Consider the following 22,793-nt stretch of genomic DNA (forward strand, 5'->3'; position numbering starts at 1 on the left):
ACAAATTTGACAGAAAAAGTAGTTCAATACACAGTAATGTTATGTTGTAATTACTGTATTTACGAATTTAGCACCAAAATATCACGATGTATTGAAAACATTGACTACAAAAATGCATTGGATAATCCAGAATGTTGGATAAGCGAATGTTGGATAAGTGAGACTCTACTGTAATTAGATAGTTGGTAAGACCCGGGCCCAAAACCAAGAGGGCACCCCACCCCCTTAAAAAAAAACCCAAAACAAGCCCTTAAAACGACTTACCCAGCCACCATTCAGGTACTCCTGAAATCTTCCTGACACGTAGAATATATATATATATATAAAGGTAAAGGTTTTCCCCTGACGTTAAGTCCAGACTCTGGGTGTTGGTGCTCATCTCAATTTCTAAGCCGAAGAGCCGGCATTGTCCATAGACACCGCCAAGGTCATGTGGCCGGCATGACTGTATGGAGCGCTGTTACCTTCCCGCCAGAGCGGTACCTATTTATTTACTCACATTTGCATGTTTTCGAACTGCTAGGTTGGCAGGAGCTGGGGCTAACAGCGGGTGCTCATTCCGCTCCTGGGATTTGAACCTGGGACCTTTTGGTCTGCAAGTTCAGCAGCTCAGCGCTTTAACACACTGCGCCGCCACCAGGGGCCCATACACATACACATACATACATACATACACACACACACACACACATATATATACACATACAAAACAGAGAAGGGATTCCCCAGAGTACAAGGGCAAGAGGCCACTATAAACCTAAATATAATACAATAATATAAACCATAAGACAGTTTTTCATATATATGCTATAGTCATAGAACATTCAATGTACAGACAAGGATTGTAGAGGTTCAAAATATACTCAATGATTCAAAATACAAGTCTCTAAACCAAAATCATAGGAAAGGCAAGAGATTCCTAAAGCAGAATCCAAAAGAATATAATCAACATGCTACAAACGCACATACTCATAGATGGCATCACTCTTATAATCAAAGTTTGTGAGTCCAATAGCATCCAGAGTTCATGTTCCACACGGGGGACTGTGTAAATCACAGATTGTAAATCCAATCCTATATGTCCAAGTGTGTAAATCCTTTTTGAATCCAAAGTTTCAAACAAATCCAAAATTTATACCCATCCACAGCTATTAAATGACTGGTTTGACTGTGTAGAGTCTTCCTCAGGTGGTGGTTTGTCAAAGTACAGAAAACATAGAATAACCAATTATCCAATGTAGCAAGTTCTTCGTGTAAATCAATTCAACGATGGAGTGGACCTACCGGGAATACATATGAGTGGCTAGAAACTCTAGTATAAAATAGAAATTACCAAGTATAGTAAAAGCATCAAAAACAGGAACATGAATACTCACGTAAACTCTCCTACAAGGGTGCTCTACTACTAGTTTGATTCCTTAGGCAAAGCCCAGGAGAAGCAGGTAGAACCTACAGTATATAGAGAGAAATTTAAAGGGGCCTGGTGTGGATATAGATGTGGCTATGTCCCAGCCAACTGTATGAACATAACTTACGGTTATGTTCATGCAAAACTGTAACACGTTTTGCATGAAAATAACCTATTTGAACTTAACAAAAGGCATACAGGGGCTCGCAGGAAACATTGAAATGAAATACAATCATTGAGACCCTTAGGGTGAACAGTTTTAAGATTAAAAATCCAGAAGGTTTCACGTTGTTGAAGTTTAGTGCATAAATCTATGTTTGGAGAGGAAGCAACTACCTCTAAGACTAAGATCCGAAATTATTCAGGACTATGGTTCATGACATTGAAATGTAATGTGGAAAAATCCAAGACGAGAGTTAGGTTTTAGGTAAAGCCCCAATTGCATAATGTAAAATTTGTTCCATCCTTAACCTTGTAAAAAAAAAAAAGGTAAAGGTTTCCCCTGACGTTAAGTCCAGTAGTGACCGACTCTGAGGGTTGGTGCTCATCTTCATTGCTAAGCCGAAGAGCCGCCGTTGTCTGTAGACACCTCCAAGGTCATGTGGCCGGCATGACTGCATGGAGAGCCGTTACCTTCCCGCCGGAGCGGTACCTATTGATCTACTCATATTGGCATGTTTTCGAACTGCTAGATTGGCAGAAGCTGGAGCTAACAGCGGGCGCTCACATTGTTTCCTGGGGTTTGAACCTGGGACCTTTCAGTCTGCAAGTTCAGCAGCTCAGCGCTTTAACGCACTTCGCCACCGGGGCTCCTTATAGACCATTTAATTATTAACTTAATTAGTAACTTAATTCTGATGAAATAATGCTGAAACTCCAGCTGAAATCAATCACATTCATTAAAAACAATACATTTAATTATAGTAGCGAAGATACAACTGAAGGGAGTGTGGATGGTTGGAGCTTCTCACTGCTTCTTGATAAGTATGTGGAAGATTGTAGCTTAAGACACTTTGAGGGCAGAGATAGTGAGGAATCATTAAAGGGAATGTTTTCTGTAACCTGAGGTTAAATTAAATGCAGAAGATTACATTATTATTGAAAAATACACACAGAAGGTCTGCAGCTTACATAATGGGCCCTTAATGGAGCTCTCTGATCATATCAGTGCTGTTTCTCATTTCAGTTTTACTGCTTGTTATTATCAGAAAATGGTTGCAGCATGTATTTAGTTAGCAATCCACCTTCAATAACGAGATAAGCACTTTCTTCCTGTTTTTAGCAAATGATTTTTTAAAAACTTAAGTAGTTACTTGGGAGTAGTCAAGATTGTAGCCCCTCATTGGCAACCTAATGCAAAACTATAATAGCTCTGCAACACAAAAAATCCCACCACTCATGGCCACATTTTTCTGTACATGGCTAATATCTGGGCAATGATATGGAATTGACTGGGGCAAGCAATTCATCTTCCTAATTTGATTTATAGGGCATTACAGTCCTTTTGCTGAGAAGACAGCATGTATTATAATTGAACATTGCAAATATGTGCTCCCCAGTTGCTCCCTGTTAAAATAGTGTGGTGGTGTTTCATGTACTTTTTCATCTTTAAGCTATTCCCCGAGCATACAGTTATCGTTATTTATTTATTTATTTATTTACAGTATTTATATTCCGCCCTTCTCACCCCGAAGGGGTCTCAGGGTGGATCACATTATATACATATAGGGCAAACATTCAATGGCCATATACACATCGAACCGAGACAGAGACAGACAGACGCAGAGGCAATTTAACCGTCTCCTGAGGGGATGTTCGATTCTGGCCACAGGGGGGAGCAGCTGCTTCATCATCCACTCTGATGGCACTTCCTCATTCCAATGTCGTAAATTAGTTAAACTTGCCTCCCCACTTTTATAAGTGGTACCTTATCTCCTACTTGATAGATGCAACTATCTTTCGGGTTGCTAGGTCAGCAACGAGCAGGGGCTATTTTTTTATTTTTTAATTGACGGGTGCTCACCCCACCACGGGCTGGCCTTGAACTCATGACCTCATGGTCAGAGTGATTTATTGCAGCAGGCTGCTCTCCAGCCTGCGCCACAGCCCGGCCCCTAGTCTTAAACAACACTAATTCTCTGGCTTAGAAGAGGTATGATAAAATCAATTTGGGAATGTCTATAGCTGCTCTATCTTCCCAAGGACACATATAGTTAAGGCTATTAGGCTTAACTTTGCCAAAACGTTTCAAAAGGTTGCCAGATAGTTGAACTTAGTTTTGAAAAAGAAAACAAAATTTTCAGTACTCTTCATAGTCTTTTTTGGGGGGGGAGGGGGCAGAAAACTTGTTCACATATGGGTTTGTGCGCTTGTGTGTTTTGGCAAGATGTCACTTGGCTTGGTGAGATTCATCAGCCACGAAGGCTTTCTAGGATTACACTTATGAGGTTTCTAAATTGTCTAGCCCAACTCAATTGTTTTGGATTGTGCTGTGGTGGAGACAGGGAACTATTCAGTGGCTTGTCTCCTATCCCACTATTATTCTTTGATGGTCCTGAGTGGGAGGAACTCCCGTGTACAAAACTGCATTCCAAAATCCAATGGTACAAGTTGTAGAATGGTAGAAGCATCCTTAGACGCTGCTGCAGGGAGTAAGGCCTATAAAATGCAGGTAGAATTAATGCTATTAAACACCACATTAACTACCATGACTCAATACTATGGAATCAGGGGATTCAAAATTAGGTGATAAACCAGCACATTTTGGCAGAGAGAGCTAAAGTCCTTTTAAAACTGAACTTCCATGTATCCATAGCATTGAGCCATGGTGGTTAAAGTGGGGTCAAACTACAGTAGAGTCTCACTTATCCAACATATACGGGCCAGCAGAACATTGGATAAGCGAAAATCTTGGATAATAAGGAGGGATTAAGAAAAAAGCCTATTAAACATAAAATTACATTATGATTTTACAAATTAAGCACTAAAACATGCTTCACAACAAATTGACAGAAAAAGCAGTTCAATACATAGTAATGTAGTAATTACTGTATTTACGAATTTAGCACCAAAACATTGCAACATTTACTACAAAAACATTGACTACTAAAAGGCAGACTGCGTTGGATAATACAGAACATTGGATAAGTGAAGCTTGGATAAGTGAGAGACTACTGTATTACTTCTTCAATGCAGATACATCCTTTGACATGTCTTCTTTTCATTCGTATTCACTAGCATGCCTAGTTCTGCTCACTGACACTGGTGTATATACTCTGCTAATTTATTAACATACACATGGTTGTTAAGATCTTGCTTAGCAGATATATGTGATCACATTTCACGTAATAGTCATAGAAAAATGAGAGCTATTTAAAGAACTATTCAATGTTTTGGCCATATAAGCATATATATCACTTTCTATCTGGAGTATTACTTTGTAGATCACTACACCACTCAAAACAACAACCTGAAATAATAGTCATTCCCTAATAATTGTCAAGACCCAGGCTACGGAGCACCAATAACCATGCGCAGAGGCCAGATTCTATCTAATATCTTTATTAAAGGAATATATAAAGTCAATAAAAACAAGTGAAGAAATAAGTTCAGAAGTAGACCTTTCAGGAAAGGTCAAATATAGTCCAGAAAAGCAATGTCCAATATGTGATATTAGAGTCCAAAGTTATAATCCAATAACCGAAACACACACTTTGCCAAGCAAAGTGTGGGGAAATGACAAGGTCCTTTAGTCCAATGGAGCTTGACAACAAGGCTGAGAAACAAACTAGATTCTTGGCAAACAAGACTTGATACGAGGCAACAAGAAGCAAGAAGCGAGAACAAGGTCCGTGGCGAGGTCCGAGGAACAAGGCAGGCTTGGAACAAGAACAAGGTCCTGGAAACAAGGAACTGGAGTTGCGTAGTCCACACACGATCTCACTCCTGAAGCTGACGAATTGACTCCGCAAGGATCCCCTTGCGGTAAAACAGCTATATAGGATCTTGTTTTCCCGCCAAGGAACACTTTCCCTGGGGAACAAGAGGTGAAACCCAAACTGTGTCCAGATGCATGACTCCTTAAGATTTCCCAAGGGAAACAGGCTTAATCAGCTAATTGTCTGGCAGCGATTCTGGCGCTTCGGCGATTCGCCTCCCTAGCGCCTCTATCTCGATTATAATTATCCCGGCGAGAGAAGGGGGGAGAATTCTGCCCAAGGCTTGTTTGGCTGACTTCTTGAGGGCAAACATCCTGCAGGTGCAGGGGCTCCGATTCTGGCTGAATCGGTGGGAAACCAAAGTTTTCCTCTTCATCTGCCACAATAGTACTAGGAACGGGACTACATGGCCCATGAGACATCACAATAATACATTTGATAGCTACAGTAGGTAAAATTGTAAAGCCCTCATTGCAGACAACTTTGGTTACCGACGGAAATGTCACTGTCAGAGCAGTTCAATAAAAGTGAAGTGATCTCAGGATAATTATACCTGCCTACAATTTACCCAGTTTGATGGTCCCAGGGCTCTTGAACACCAGGAGATTTTTTCCCCTCCTGAGAAAAATGATAAAGTGTTTTATGGCCCTTGTATTATGTCCTTCATTTAGAATGATGAAGCTACCTAGGTAAGGGTTTGTTCGGTTGTCACTATAGAAATAGTGCTATTATTTTCCCCAGTGGTCTTAATGGAAAAACCATCCTATTCCAGAAAATGAGCATTTGAAAATAGCTTTCTGTCACCCCAATGCTATCTCTTTCCTTCCCAGAAGCCCGGTGAAGCGGAATGCTTTGCCAGGGTTTTATGATGAGGTCTTTACTCCTGGGCTGCACTTGCATTGTAGGAATAATGCAGGTTGTTACCCCTTTAACTACAATGGCTCAATGCTATGGAATCCTGGGACTTGTAGTTTGGTGAAGCACTACCTTTTTTTGGCAGAGCATGCTAAATACCTTGTAAAATAGCAATTCCCAAGACACTATAGCATTTAACCATGGTAGCTAAACTGGTGTTAAACTGTGTTGATTCTATAGCGTAGAGAGGCATTGCGAAGATGCAATCTCCAAAGGCTCAGAGAGGAGACCTTTTACTTTTTTTCTTTCTTCTTCTTCACTTTAGATGGTAGCGTAACTTAGTTTATATGTGACAGAGGCTTAGATGTTGGAGGAACAATAACAAGTTTATTCAGGCACAGAGCTTAGTGGTTACAATTTTGTTTCTCACTTAGAGGCACTTTTATTAACAATTACAATACTAGAATAAGGTGAGTCAAACTCCCTAAAGTGTCACTTCTTTTACTTAAAGTAGTTAGAACTTCATCCTCTGCTACTTTTAAACCGCAGTCACCCCTGTGATATACGATCACAGATTCTCTGTTCCTTACCAGGACACAGACTACACCAAATAAGTCACCAAACTTATTTTAAACTGACTCAAAATGAACAATTGAGTCTCGCTTGATCCCCTCAACCTAGGATCAATCTTCCCTGTGCCTCATCAGAGCACAGACTGAATCCCTTTTTTAAACTCTGCACTTCTTCACCAAAATTGCAGTTGACTCCGCCTACTTCTCCATGGCAACCAGCCTCTGAGTGCAGAGAAGCAATAACTGTAATACTTACCCTTTTAAAACACAAACACACAATTAAACATAACATCTATAAACCAAAAATTCATACTTCATTACAGGCATCAATTAAGGTTCTCAGGTGGGCCCTCCAACCTGCTTCATCTCTAGCCATTTTACATCAGCATCATTTCAGTACAGAGATGTTCCAAATATTTCCGAAATGAGACAGTTCATTTTGGATGCACACTTCGTCCAAAGATAACTCACAGCCTTAACATTTTTACTCTTCTGAGTTATTTTTATATTTATGCCACCTTTTTGAAATTGTGGATATTCTGAAATAAAAAACCAGCATAGCTGCTGTGATATTCTGGGCAATTATCTGGTAATGAGTTCATTTTTCAAAAGGTCATTTGTAATCTTTAGCCTTGTGGTGATATTAGGAGGCAATTCTTTAAATATTCTTGTATGTAATTCCCACATGAAACAGAAAACCCTGGCAATTACTGACTGACCCAAGTGAGGTTGAATGTGAACCATAGCTTCTATAAGCTTACTCTCTGTAATAAAAAGCAGAAATAGTAAGCACTGATGACAAATTTAAACTTATATTTACTAGAGGAATTATAGAATTTAACAGCAAATGGAATTTCACTAACATAGTAAAGAACTGATATTTTAGTAGGTTACTGCAGTATGGCCATGAATGCCATCCAAGCTGCCATGCCAAAGGTATTTGGCCTTGACCCGATGGGAATCCCTTTTCAATCAGTTTCTAAATGATTCAAAAAGCATTTGGCTTCAGTATGATATTCCATCACAATCTGGGTCTATTTATGAAGCTTTCGATATTCAGCATCTCTTGGTCCAAGTTTTGCTTGTACCATGCTATAGTGCCAAATGGGAAGCATCATTTCAAGCTTTGCTTGTCTTTTGGAAAGTAACTTGTGTAAAAGACGGGCCAAGAGTTGGAAGTCCTTTAGCAATGCATTGCCAAGTGGCATACTCCATTGTGATCCTTTTCCATTTTCCTGTTTTTAATATTATGCTTCAGAAGGGTTCCTGTAAAAGCAATCATTTGGAGAATGACTTCATACTATTACCCGGCGACATGATTTCTGGAAAAAATTGTTCACACAAAAACATACGTTATGTAGTGAAACCATTTTTCAACCATCACAATATTTCATATGGCTCATCACTCTTTGTTGTTTTTGTAATTCTTCTGCTTCATTGTTCTCATATCTCCATTGTTTTAAATAATAGCATGTCCTACAAACCATTTGGCAAATTACAATGTAGTATAGTTAATGGTCCAGAACTTTGAAATCTTAAATCAATATGTTCTTTTTACGGGCGTTGTTGATTCCCTTACCTTTTATCTTTTTTCTGGAAAACCTTTCATAAAATATCTTCCAAAGATTGTTCACACATGATTTGTTTAATCAATCTAATTCTATAGTTTTGTGATTATACATACAAGAGACAGGAGGAAGTTTAGCTATTTTAAAATTCTTTCTCTCAGTGAAAGAGATTTCTGTTGCAGTATCTGCAGATCTTCTTACATATCCTTGCAATAATATTTTATTTAAGAAGACCAAGATATTGGCTCCCATTCAGTATTGTAGAATATCAGGAGTTGACCTTTGACAACCTCAGAAAAAGAGGGAGGTTTTACATGACAATTTGTCATATTGTACTACTATTGTATCAGAATTGCTGTGAATCTGTTATATTTATGTTACCATATAATTCACAGAAATATAGAGTTGGAAGGGCCATTCAGTTCAAGCCATTGCCATGCTAGAATATACAATAAAATCACTCCTAACAAATGGCATTCCAGCCATTTGTTAGGAGTCCACCACACTCCAAGGCAGGGTCTTCAACTGATGAACAGCTTGTATCATCAGGAAGTTCTTCCTAATGTCTTTGTGGTTTGAATCTATTACTCTGTGTCTTAGCATGGTTCTACACAGAGACGTAAAAGGTAAAGGTTTCCCCTGATGTTAAGTCCAGTCATGTCTGACTCTGGGGGTTGGTGATCATCTCCATTTTTAAGCTGAAGAGCGGTGTTGTCCGTAGACACCTCCAAGGTCATGTGGCTGGCATGACTGCATGGAGCGCCATTACCTTCCTGCCGGAGTGGTACCTATTGATCTACTCACATTTGCATGTTTTCGAACTGCTAGGTTGGTAGGAGCTGGAGTTAACAGCGGCTGTTTACGCCGCTCCCGGGGTTTGAACAGAGAAATCATGCAAGCTAAAACCTGCATAAAAGGACACTGGTTCTGGCCTGGATGGTGGTCCAATACAGACAACCTGAGGTGCTGAGGTAGCAGGACAGTATCCCTACAGCCTAGCCATGTAGAACGCAGTTCAGCACTGGGGTCCAGCTGCCTCCCCACATCCCTGTCACTGCCAACTACAGCAGCAACAGGGGACCCACCTGTTGCTGGACAGTTTTCCTGTTTCCATGCCATGTGATTGACAAAAGAACTTGGGAAGAGCAAAGGGTAAGTTTCCCTCTCCCTTTCCCCAGTCTCCTTTGCCAGTCATATGGCATGGAACCAGGAAAGTAGACTGCCAAAGAGCAAGTAGACCCCTTGTTTCTGCTATTGTTGACAGTGGTTGACACAGAGAGGATGGGAAGGGACAGCCATCCTGTGTCCCTGGTCCTCCAGAGCCTGGGGGCCCAGGATAGCTGTCGGGACATCTGCAGCTGGTTCCACACAGGAACCATCTAGAATCATATAATCATAGAATACTAGAGTTGGAAGAGACCTCAAGAGACCAGTCCAACCCCCTGCCAAGACGCAGGAAATCGCATTCAAAACATCCCCAACAGATGGCCATCCAGCCTCTGTTTAAAAGCCTCCAAAGAAGGAGCCTCCACCACAGTCCTGGGGAGAGAGTTCCACTGCCAAACAGCTCTGTGGTTGTCTGCATAGATAGAACACAGGGGAAAGCCCAAAACCTGATGCAGAATTTGAGCTTTCCCTAGGTTCATCTGGGTCAGTTCACAGGTGTGTTGTGGCCGTCTTTGAGCTGATCCGATCCTACACTGACCTAATCTCTGGAGCAGCAGAAAAGAAATTTGCTCCCTCCAAATATTTTAACTTGACTAGCATGTCTTCTCTTAACCTCCTCTTCTACATTATAGCTAAAAACGCTCAGCTCACTAAGCCACAACTTATAGGGCTTGACTTCTAGACATTTTACCACTTTTGTCACCCTTCCTCTGGATGTGTTTCAGCTTGTCGACATCCTTTTTGAACTGTGGTTCCCAGAACTGGATAGTTGATTTATAAATAAATAAGGTAAGGTAAAGGTTTCCCATGACGTTAAGTCCAGTCATGTCATGGGGGTTGGTGCTCATCTCCATTTCTAAGCCGAAGAGCCGGCATTGTCTGTAGACACCTCCAAGGTCATCTGGCCGGCATGACTGCATGGAGCGCCGTTACCTTCCCGTTGGAGCGGTACCTATTGATCTACTCACATTTGTATGTTTTTGAACTTCTAGGTTGGCAGGAGCTGGGGCTAACAGCAGGTGCTCATTCTGCTCCCAGGATTTGAACCTGGCACCTTTCGGTCTGCAAGTTCAGCAGCTCAGCGCTCTAACACACTTCGCCACCAGGGCTCCTTTATAAATAAATAGCACATGTTAATTTGAAATCTCAGTTGTGGGGTTAAAATGAAAGCAGTAATTCTATCCATTGTAATTTTGTGGTAGCAGAAGTTCTCAGGGCATCAGCATGCATCTACTTATACTACTTAAAAAATTCCATAGTGTTGAGCCATGGCAATTAAAGTGGCCTCAAACTACATTAATTCTATAGTGTAGATGCACCCACTGTCCCACAGACTTGGAAACTACCTGCCTCTGCTGTAGGAAGGGGTGAGAGCTAATCCTCCAGATGTCTTGGACTTCAACTCCCAGAAACCCTTGTTGGCACAATAAGATGCAAGAGATGATGAAGATTGGTCTAAAATATTCAGTGGCCAGAAGTTTTGTGATCCCCTAGTATATTGGCTCTTAACTACCACAGAATAGGAGAGGTGTAGGTTCAAACATAAACTGGTTGATTCCTGCCCTGTGCATATTAATTAATTAATTTTAACCTGTGCGTGTAAAGGCTTAAACATGTTCAAATACTGCAAAAGGCCCGACTTCTGCTCCTGGCTGGCATACTGGTTGCTCTTGGGCCCACCTAGCTTTGCCATTGCATTTGTAATTTGGGGACTGCCTGTAATAGATGCACACCACCACCACTGCCCAATAAACTATGTACAGTTTAAAATTACCTATGAAATTCTGAAGGGAAAGGAAAAGATTGCCATATAGAGATCATAAACTACTTGTACCAGCAATTGAAAGGTTCATGCTCTGAAAATGTATCTCCCTTGGGAAGCATACTTTATGTCATTTATGATTCTTGCAGTTTTATTTGTTTTGTTTGTAAATGGTTTCCAACCGATACAGCTTATTTGCTTTCTTCTCATTTTTAAAGATGATTACGCAGTACTGGTGGGCCTTTATTTGCCCCTCTCTGCTCTATCATATTTTTAAAACATCTCAGGAACCATAGAGGTTACTCCAAGTATGTTTTAATGATCCGAGTTCAAATGTCATTTCTTGGAGTTCAAGTGGCTTGAATGAATATTTCATTCACTGCACTTAGTTTTTGAAAGTATTTTTTAACAACTGGGGAAATTGTATGTTTCAACAGAAGAAATCTCAAGTAACAGGCAGTGGGACAAGATCTGCATATGTCAGGAGAAGACCACAATGAGGAAAATATTGGTTTGGTCTAGTTTTGGAGAGAAAGCAGTGTGCTTTCTGAATAATTTTATCTACTCCTTCATCATTGTTTAGTCAATCATTGTTTAAGTGCTGAGTCAGAGTATAAAAAACCAGACAGCATCAGCTTTTGAATAACTAGGGCAGGAAAAAATATCTCACAAGCGTCTGGAGCCCAAAGGAGCACAACGGTGTCCCCACCCTCCCCATACGGCCCCTCATTTCACCCCAAAACACATCAAAATAATGTCTTGGGAGGTTGATCTATTATTTTGGAGCAGAATGGAGCTTTCAATGGAAGGGCCTGAGCATGGGGGACTGGGGGCTGGCTCCATGCCCTCCTGGGACAACCTCCTACCCAGGAGGGCATGAAGCCACCCCCCCCCCAGGAAAACTCAGGTTTTGGGGTGGGTGTGTGGATTAAATCTCAAAGGATCTGGGATATAATATCCCCATTCCTCCTTGGATTTACCCATGTCTGAAAGAACCCATTTTTTCTTCTTTCTTAGGATGCTATTGAATTAATGCAGTTTGACACCACTTTAATTGCCATGGCTCAATACTATGGAACCATGGGAGTTGAACTTTATAAGGTTTTTAGCCTTCTCTCCTAAAGAGTGTTGGTGCCTCACCAAAGTACAACTCCCAGGATTTGAGAGTACTGGGTCATGTCAGTTAAACGTAGTTTCAAACTATAATAATAATAATAATAATAATAATAATAATAATAATAACAACAACAACAACAACAACAACAACAACAACAACTTTATTTTTATATCCCGCCCCATCTCACCGGAGGGACTCGGAGTGGCTTACATGGGGCCATGCCCAACAACAATACAATAACAGCAATAAAACAAGATCAGCAATAAAACAATGTCATATCAATAAAAACATAACATCAATGAACAGTTATAAAAGTCAGCGCATGGCGTAAAATGGTTAAAAACAGGGCTAAAAACACAAAGCTGGGCCCAGAGGAAAAACTTCAGCGTGGTAGAGGTAGTTACACAATTTAAAATCAATAAGGTGCAAAATAATCGTGGCCAGGCAACCTAATATCACATGAGCAGGAAAATCGACCCTATAATAATTAGCCCTCAAAGGCTTTTTGGAAGAGCCAGGTCTTAAGGCTGTTCCGGAAGGAGAGGAGGGTAGGGGCCTGCCTGATCTCCCTAGGGAGGGAGTTCCAAAGCCGGGGGGCCATGATGGAGAAGGCCCTCTCTCTTGTCCCCACCAGCCATGACTGCGAAGGTGGTAGAAGCGAGAGGAGGGCCTCCCCCGACGAGCAGAGAGAATGTGCAGGTTCGTAGGGGGAGATGCGGTCTCTAAGGTAGGTGGGTCCCAAACCATTTAGGGCTTTGTAGGTGATAACCTGCACCTTGAATTGGGCCCGGAAAATAAACGGCAGCCAGTGGAGCTCCTTAAACAGAGGCATTGAACGCGCCCTGTAAGTTGCTCTGGTTAGAAGCCTGGCTGCCGAACGTTGGACTAATTGTAGTTTCCGGGCCGTCTTCAAAGGCAGCCCCACGTAGAGCGCATTGCAATAATCCAGTCTAGAGGTAATTAAGGCATGGACCAGCGTGGTCAGATCAGGCTTCTGGAGGTATGGTCGCAGCTGGCGCACAAGTTTTAATTGTGCAAAGGCCCTCCTGGCCACGGCCGACACCTGAGCCTCAAGAGTCAGCCCCGAATCCAGGAGGACCCCCAAACTGCGGACCTGTGCTTTCAGGGGGAGTGTGACCCCGTCAAGCACAGGTTGCCACCCAATACCTCGATCAGATGAACGACTGACTTGGAGGACCTCTGTCTTGTTGGGATTAAGTCTCAGCTTGTTCGCCCTCATCCAGGCCAATACAGCGACCAGGCACTGGTCCAGAATCTGAGGGGCTTCCTTGGAATTTGGTGGAAAAGAGTAGTAGAGTTGGGTGTCATCCGCGTAGAAATGGCACCGTACTCCAAAACTCCAGATGACCTCTCCCAGCGGTTTCATGTAGATGTTAAAAAGCATGGGGGATAGAATAGAACCTTGCGGGACCCCACAGGTCAAAGGTCAGGGGTCCGAGCAGGTGTCCCCCAGCTTCACCAACTGGGAACAGCCCTCCAGGAAGGACTGGAGCCACTGCAGTGCAGTACCCCCAAGGCCCATCCCAGAGAGCCGACCCAGAAGGATACCATGGTTGATGGTATCGAAAGCCGCTGAGATGTCCAAGAGAACCAGCAGGGTCACACTCCCCCTGTCCAGTTCCCTGCGGAGGTCATCCACCAAGGCGACCAAAGCCATCTCGGTACTGAACCCAGGCCTGAAGCCAGACTGCGATTGGTCCAGAAAATCCGTATCTTCCAAGAATCCCTGGAGCTGAGAAGCTCCAGGGATTCTACATTAAATTACATTAATTCTACAGTGTAGATGTACCCTTAGTCATGCAGCCAGCAGTAGCAGACCACATCTTTTTTCTTGCCCAGATCTGTAGTTCATTAGAATCATAGAATCATAGAATAGTAGAGTTGGAAGAGACCTCATGGGCCATCCAGTCCAACCCCCTGCCAAGAAGCAGGAAATCGCATTCAAAGCACCCCGACAGATAAAAAAATGTCTTTAATGTGTCCTTTATACTATTCATTCTGAGACTAGCTGTTCTTACCATTTCACAGAAAGCGGTAATAGTGAGGAATGCTGAGAAATGCAGCTCACCAACATCTAGAGGGCTACACAATACACACCACTGGCATATACCATGCATTTTTTTGGAAACTGAGCATTTCAACTGTGATCTAGGTCTTTATGCCCAGGACGTGATATCAAGTAACAAAACAGATAAAGGTTATAATCCTCTAACCCTTACTTGAGAGGCAAACTCCACTGAACTCAATAAGACACATATCAGAGTAGACACATATAGACTTCTCCCATAAATCAATTATGAGGCTTCAGATGGAAGTTGTACTAAGAAATATATCTCCCTCTTCTGTTTATAATCATAGCTGTACTCTCTGCTTCAGAGAAAATGGGTTTACAATCATATATCAGAAGCTAAGATAGAAATCCAATCAAAACCCATTGCAAACTGTTTAGTATATCATGCCAATGTACAAGGACTGCAAGGCTATATATATATATATATATATATATATATATATATATATACACACACACACACACACACACACACACACACACACACACACATACATACAACATTGGAAATATGCCATTGGAAATATGCCATTGGAAGTAAAATCACATTCAGTTCCAGGATGAGAGGAAAGAAATGGGTTTCTATTGATTTTCTTGACATTACTGATTCTCCCTTACATGGGAAAGGTATGTGATTTTTTAAAATATATATCCAGTTTCACATTCTGGCTTGCCTTTTGGTACTGTCAATCCTGGTTTGTACTTGAATGGGAAACCACCAATAAATACCAAGTGCTGTGGACTATATTTCAGAGAAAAGAACTAGAAAAACCACCTCTGAGGATGCCTTGTCTAAGAAAATCCCAGGAAATTCATGGGATCACCATAAGTTAACAGTCAACTTGAAGACACTTACTACTTACACACATTTAAATTCAATGAGTGTGGTCAGAAAGAGAAAAACTTCATAAAGTGAAGTCTCTTAAATGGACATAAACTAGAAGAAATCTTTTCTAAATGGGTTTTGCATTTTTTGGGAGAATTCAGTGAGGTTTTCTAAGCCAATTTAAAGCATTACATAAGTGAACTTACAGTTTGGGTTACTTTTAGTTGTACAGCTGCACCATGAAATCATTTTTAAAGTCTGTAAAGCTTCATAAAAAGCAGACATAAAAGGGAGAAAGTCTTTCCCCATCTTAATTGCTACATATTTTATAGATCAATCTTAGATTAGGAACTATTTGAAGATATTTAAGTAATTAATCATCATAAACCCCATACTTAATGGTTCTTACTTCATTCTAGATTATAGTTAATCCTTGTGACTGAAAAATATATACTTAGATATTCATGCCATGTGGAAAATATTTACACTGCTGAAAGGCACTATCTGCTTGATATAGAATAGAATGCAAGTAAGAGGATTCCAGCTAAACATTTGAAGAATTTCCTGATGATAAGGGCAGCTCAGCAGTGAAATGAAACTCTGATTCAGTGGTGTACTCTACTTCGTTGGGGTTTTTTGGGCAGATGTTAGTTGGCCATCTGCAAAAAATACCTTAGTTGTGAATTCCTGCATTGCCACAAAGTGGTACCATGTGCATCTTAGAACACCTTTCAATTTAACACTTCTATAATTCAATATTATCTCAATTGCAAATACAGTAGAGTCTCACTTATCCAACATTCTGGATTATCCAACACATTTTTGTAGTCAATGTTCTACTTTAATGTGAAATAATTATTGGGATATGCAGAACAATATAATCTCTAAAACCAGGACAGTAAATAAAGAGCAACACTCTGAAAGCAGGGAAATTGGAAATTCCACAAAGGAAACAATCAGGGCCAGCTAACACCTCCCAAGAAAGGATTTTTCCAGAAAGGAAGCTGAGAAGGGAGTGAAGCACTGTGTATTACCAAAGTCATTATTATTACTATCATTACTACTGTTATTATTATTATTATTATTATTATTATTATTATTATTATTATTATTGTGTTGCGGTAATTTGATGTGTAATAGGCTTTTCCTTAATCCTTCCTTATTATCCAACATATTCGCTTATCCAACATTCTGCCGGCCCGTTTATGTTGGATAAGTGAGACTCTACTGTATGAAGAAGTTTGCTCATTTACTAAACTCTTTTAAATTGTATTGAAACACTGCCCAGACCAGTCAAATCCAATTAGTATCATTAATACCAACTTGAAGCAATGTTCCCAGTTTTGAAAAGATCAAAAAATGTTGACATGCACAGCTGACAATCAGAAAGTAGCCATTAACAAAATTGTGATCTACCCAAAGGCCAAATGAAAGGATTGATTTCAGTTTGCTGTGTTTCTCTACAAATTAACATATTGCCCACATTCATAAATTACATGATGCACATATTTCTGTATTGATAAAGGGTCCATACCGTAAAATATGGCATTTTTTGGCATTTTGTTTAATTTATATTCTAAACCACAAATAAAGCATCCTTGATATATTGGTTTGAGTGCTGGACTAGCCACCCCATTACTTACTTACTTACTTACTTACTTACTTAGGTGATCCCTCGTTGTTCGAGGATGATGGTCCTCCATTTCTTGGAGGACGCTTGTACGTGATTTTTTTTAATGTGTGGAGGTCGATGCACGGCCGGTCAACACACAGTCTTCACAGATTGAGGTCCCAGCAGTGGTGTGATTAGCACAACGAGAGTGGCTTCTCAGTCTGTTGCAGCCTTCTTCCGCCTTCACAGCCATTGTAACATGTACCATGTTATCCTCCGCCTGCTCTGCTGTTGAGGTCTTTGGGTCTTCGGATTGTTCTTGGTCTGGATCCTCCCCTGTGGCCACTCCTGGGAGTGTGTGACTCCCGTGGTTGTGCCCTCAGGTTCATTGGAACACGCAAGCCCCCTCACCACGTCAAGGTGACAATCCATCGAGGGGTGAATTTAGCATCTCAGTATGCTGCCAGGATGCTTCCTCCTTGGTGCCCCATGCTTCCCATTTCATGACGTATGGTGACTTCCAGCAGGGCTCTTTGGAGGAAGTTCTCTGGCAGCATGGCTGGACGCTTCCTTCAGAACATGGGAGGCTTTCCGCGTCCCATAGACAAATACGGGACCACCACGGGGGGAAGCTGCATGGTGATGTTTCCCCATGTGAGATGGGGAAGCATTGGTTGTGAGTGAGGCAGGGTGCAGGATTTCCCCGCTGGCCTGCCAAATCGCCATATAGGGTGGCAAATCGCTCCACAGAACCTCATTCATATAATGAGGTCTGAAGACATAAGAGTTCATCTTCCTGATAACCATGAAAACTTGCTGGGTGACTCTCCATCCCAGAAAACTCTGTGAAAGCATCACCATAATTCAGAAATGATGTGAAGGCACACAAAAATAATAACAATCAGTTCTATAAGGAAGAAGCTTTCCATCCTTCCAATGAGGGACATCCAATTTATTAAAGAACATCAGACAATCATAATATAGAATCTACTACTTCACATTTTCCCCACTTCCAGCACTTTTTAAAACTCATATCCTTTTTATCCCAAATGTGAAGACATTTGCAAATATTGAAAGATTATCAAAAAAAGAAACAAAATGAAATCCACAGCCTACCTGTATGTATGCCTTCAAGTCATTTCTCAGTTATGGCAATCCTATGGCAACCTTATCATAGAAGCTAAGAATTTTTTTTGCAGACCGAAAGGTCCCAGGTTCAAACCCCGGGAGCGGTGGGAGCGGCCGCTGTTAGCTCCAGCTTCTGCCAACCTAGCAGTTCGAAAACATGCCAATGTGAGTAAATCAATAGGTACCGCTCCGGCGGGAAGTTAACGGCACTCCATGCAGTCATGCTGGCCACATGACCTTGGAGGTATCTACGGACAACGCCGGCTCTTCGGCTTAGAAATGGAGATGAGCACCAACCCCCAAAGTCAGACATGACTGGACTTAATGTCAGGGAAACCTTTACCTTTACTAAGAATATTTAATTTGTTCAAAATAACCCAGTTGGTTTTCATGACTGATCAAACCCTGCTCACCATAACTGTAGTAAAATGCTTAAACCAGTACCCCACACAGACTCCCCTCACATCAGTTATATCCTTGGTAGACTTAGGACATTGGGACCCTAAAAAGGCTGCTCAGGTGAGATCACTAAGATTTTCATTTCAAGCTCCTAAAAATTTAAACCAATAGGGTTTTACTAATTTTATTTGTATGTATCCTTTTGTCTGTTTTAATGTGTTTGTCATGGCATTTAGATAGTATATAAAAGAAAAGTTCCATAAGAATTAGAATAAAATCAATAAATAACCAACACTATCTAAATTAGAATACATTCATTAGATTGCATGGGACTGGACTGTTTTAATCAATTATGTTCTTTAAGAAATTCAAGTCACCATTCTAAACTTGGGGTGGGCAAAGTACGCAACCAGGGAGTCCTCAAGTGTTTGGGCCTACAGCTCCTAGAAATCCCAGCCAGTTTATCAGGTTTTAGGATTTCTGGGAGTTGAATGCCAAAATATCTGGGGACCCACGGGTTGAGAACCACTGGGCTACATCATACTCCACTGATGTTTTTATGGCCACTGACATCTTCATTATCCTCATCCAAATCTTTTTCTGGCTCGAAAAGAGACTGACAGGAATCTCCCAGAAGTATCCAATAGAAATTATTTTCCCTTTAAATAGATAGGAAGGTGCCCCTTCCTATCTATTTAAATTTAATATTTTTAAACTATCTTTGAGAACTTTTGGTCACTTTGAGTTTTTACTTTTCAGTACTCCATGTCCAGAAGGTCTTGGGACACAAAAGTCACTCCAATATTTCCCACAGTTGCTCATTCTTGTTTTGAACAGACTGACTTTGTATTCAGAAAAATGTGAATAATCTGCTAACATGGATTTATATTTGGACAGCTAGGCATACTGGCAAAAAGTGTCTGCACATAAACACCATGGTCATAGTCACAGTTACTTAAGATTAAACCTTATACATTTCAGTAAAATTTACTTCCATGTTTTGGATAGGATTAAATCTGGCATTTGATCTCTTGGCACTTTCCTTGCTACTCTCACCAGTTTTGAAAATAATCCTGTACTTTTGGGAATCGCCTGCTACAGTTATGGTTGGAAAGGTTTATTGGTTGCTTCATGCATTAGGATGCCAATATTTTGAGAAAACTACTCATCTAGGTTAAGTAGTATTTTGCCATTAATGAAGTTTTATGCAGGAAAGTGTCTCACTTGGAAGAGAGAAGAATGCAAAAATGTATTTATACGTATGGAGACTTTATTCCACTAGTACTTAATTTTGAAGTGTGACACAATTCCCTTTTTAGCAAAATATTCTTTGAGCATCACTGGCTGACTTGTGGCTGAGCAAAAACAAGAGGGAAAAATTACTTATTCAGCAACTGAAAGAAAAATTAAAAACTTCCATAGACATAATCTAAGCCTACCCTCCATTTTAAAAAAGTGAGTGTATGGAATGGACTCAAACATTTTTAATGTCCCTTTGATGATGTAGAGAAGAGAGAAGCAAGCTTCTTACTTTTGAAAATTTTGCATACATTAATTACATGGAAGCATTGAAAAAATGTGTCTGAAATGGTAGAAAACATTTTTAAATTTCTGGAATTCTACCTACCTATACACAGCCATATAACCCAGAGTATCAAGGCAGAAAATCCCACAATATCTACTTTGAACTGGGCTATTAGAGTCTACACTACCATATATTCCAGTTCAAAGCAGATAATTTGGGATTTTATTCAGCTGTGTGGAAGGGGCCTGAGTTTGTAGGACCATCCAATCCAGGTCTGATCTGCACATTTTGGTGTTAAGTTCCTTCAAGTCAACTCTGACTTATGGCAATGGTTTCTAAAAGTAAATCTAGATATATTTAAGGTATGCCATTGGCATACCTCTTTGGGTTGAGAGAGTGAGTCTTTCCCAAGGATACCTAGAAGTTTCTGTATGGTTCATAAAAAAAGAAAAGCCAGATAGAGAACTGAACCTGACATTTAGCAGAGTACAACTAGAACTGAAAACTGAGCAGGCACACAAGGCACAAGCTGATGCACCAGCTAAATGCACTTTCTTTTTATAATAATAATAATTTCTAAGCTTGTGTTAATGCAGATAAATCTGTTGTCCCTTCTTCTACACATGTAGAATAAAGGCTAAATTAAATATGTCTTAACATTTAAAATCTAGGGTCCAGGAGACCAAGAAAGTCTATTTTTCAGTTTTTGGCCTTTTCTTGAGCTTTCTGAAGTCAATCATCCTCTTGATTGTCCCCCTTTTCTTTACTTTCTTTTTTCTTTCTTTTATTTCCCCTGACTATCTTGCTTTTGGAAGAACTTTATCTTATTTTTAAAATGCCTCCCTTGCCAAGTGGCAGTTGGCTCCTCCCCTTTTCCATGGCAATCCATCTCAGAATGAGCTGAGCTGGCCACCATCCCCTAGTCATGCTATTTTAAGTACTTACCTCTTTAACCACCTACCCATAATTATACATGACTGTAGATTAAAATTCACACTTCACCACACATCTCAATGGCTATGGGAGAGCTTACATCCCTTTTCATGCTTAATACAGTTTCCCTAGTACAGTGGTTCTCAGCCTGGAGTCCCCCGACGTTTTTGACCTTCAACTCCCAGAAATCCTAACAGCTGGTAAACTGGCTGGGATTTCTGGGAGTTGTAAGCCAAAAACATATGGGGAACCCCAGGATAAGAACCACTACTCTAGTAGAATTCGTTCCTTTTTCATATTACTGTTTAGTAATAGGTACTCAGGGATCAATACTTCCTCTGAATGTGAAAGTTCCATTTAAATATTATATTTGGTAACCATTGTTAGATCTATCCTCCAAAAACCTGACTTATCCCATCTTAAAGCCATCATTGCTTTTGCATTACAACTCCTGGAATCTTCAAACTAATATATCTTAAGAATTCTGAGACTTGTCAATATTTCAGAAGGAGGAACTGGAAAAACTTTCTTCTAGGGTATTTTAATACTCTATGTAATTCATAGGGTCACCATAAGTCCACAGGCAACGTGAAGGCACATGCACATGAGAGAAAACTGGGACACATTGCACTGAATTCTTTTTAATGGCACTTAGTAATCTTGAACAGGCTGTAATGACAATGCAGGGGAAATGGACTCTAAGGAAATCTGAGAGATTTATTACCAGATGCTTCTCTTCTCCCTCCCAAAGCATAGTCATGCTGGTCTCTAGGCCGCCAGAGAATAAGTCAGCCACAAGGCTGTATTCCAAATCTTTGAGGAGGAGAGGAAAGACATAAAATAATAAACATCTGCTAGAAATGACAATGTTCAGAGTCTTCCAGGAGAAGCCATGTTATCTGGAATATTCTCTAACTATTGCAGCAGGGGGGGAATCAGGTTTATATATGACGTGATTTCAAAGGTACAATATTTTAAAGTGTTTTTGTAGGGTTAAACTAACATATAACATGTAAGCAAACAGTTCTGGCTTGAAATAGAACTGCCAGTTGTCTTACTTCACTGTTTTGGAGTGCTTTCCTCTGACCTGTTTTGCCTTCACTGAGATTTCATTAAAAACTGTCAGAAATAACTTCTTCAAGCCCTGAGCATGTAAATCACAGTGGGGTTATTGCCAACTGTTCTTTTGTAAGCTAGCTTGCTTGATCTTTGCACCAAACCACAGTTGTCAATTTACCTCCTTTTCTATCCACATGTTGTAGCATATCCCAGAAGATTTCTAGCAATTGCTTGATCTGTTCACAGCGAGCATATTTTGCTTTGTTACCCAAGGCATTTTTTTACACAAGGACTCCATCTTTACTCCTTGAAAACTAAAAAAAACACACCCAAAACCTTGATTCCCACTGCTATCATAAGCATGATTGGTGAAGTTATGGAAGAGGGCCTTTTTGGTGGATGTTCTACACCAGGTTAATCTGGCCTCAACTCTATTCTTCCTCTACAAGCAGGAAATCCCTTTTTATTTAAAAAGTGTTTTGATTATTAACTTGAAGAAAAGTGAGATATACATTGTATACATACTGTGTTTCCCCAAAAATAAGACAGTGTCTTATATTATTTTTTGCTCCCAAAGATGTGCTATTTCTTATTTTCAGGGGGTGTCTTATTTTTCCATGAAGTAGAATTCACTTTTATTGTTGAACAAAAAAAAATAACATTTATATAGTAGATATCATCACAAACCAGCATAACCAGACAAACTGTGAATCCTATCAAGAATTTCTTGTTACTACCATTATTTTCATGTACAGCAATCTATGGTACATACATTTACCAAGCCTACATGCTCGGGTGTTATGTTTGGTGGGCATAATTCAAAACAAAAACT

The 22,793-nt window shown here is 40.4% G+C and overlaps 1 long non-coding RNA gene across 1 annotated transcript in view; it reads left to right on the forward strand.

Moving 5' to 3' along the window:
* Window positions 1–22,793, forward strand: part of LOC103280024 (uncharacterized) — a 79,785-nt gene that overhangs the window by 35,253 nt on the left and 21,739 nt on the right. The window lies entirely within an intron of this gene.

Source organism: Anolis carolinensis, chromosome 1, assembly GCF_035594765.1.
Source record: "Anolis carolinensis isolate JA03-04 chromosome 1, rAnoCar3.1.pri, whole genome shotgun sequence".
Taxonomy (NCBI): domain Eukaryota; kingdom Metazoa; phylum Chordata; class Lepidosauria; order Squamata; family Dactyloidae; genus Anolis; species Anolis carolinensis.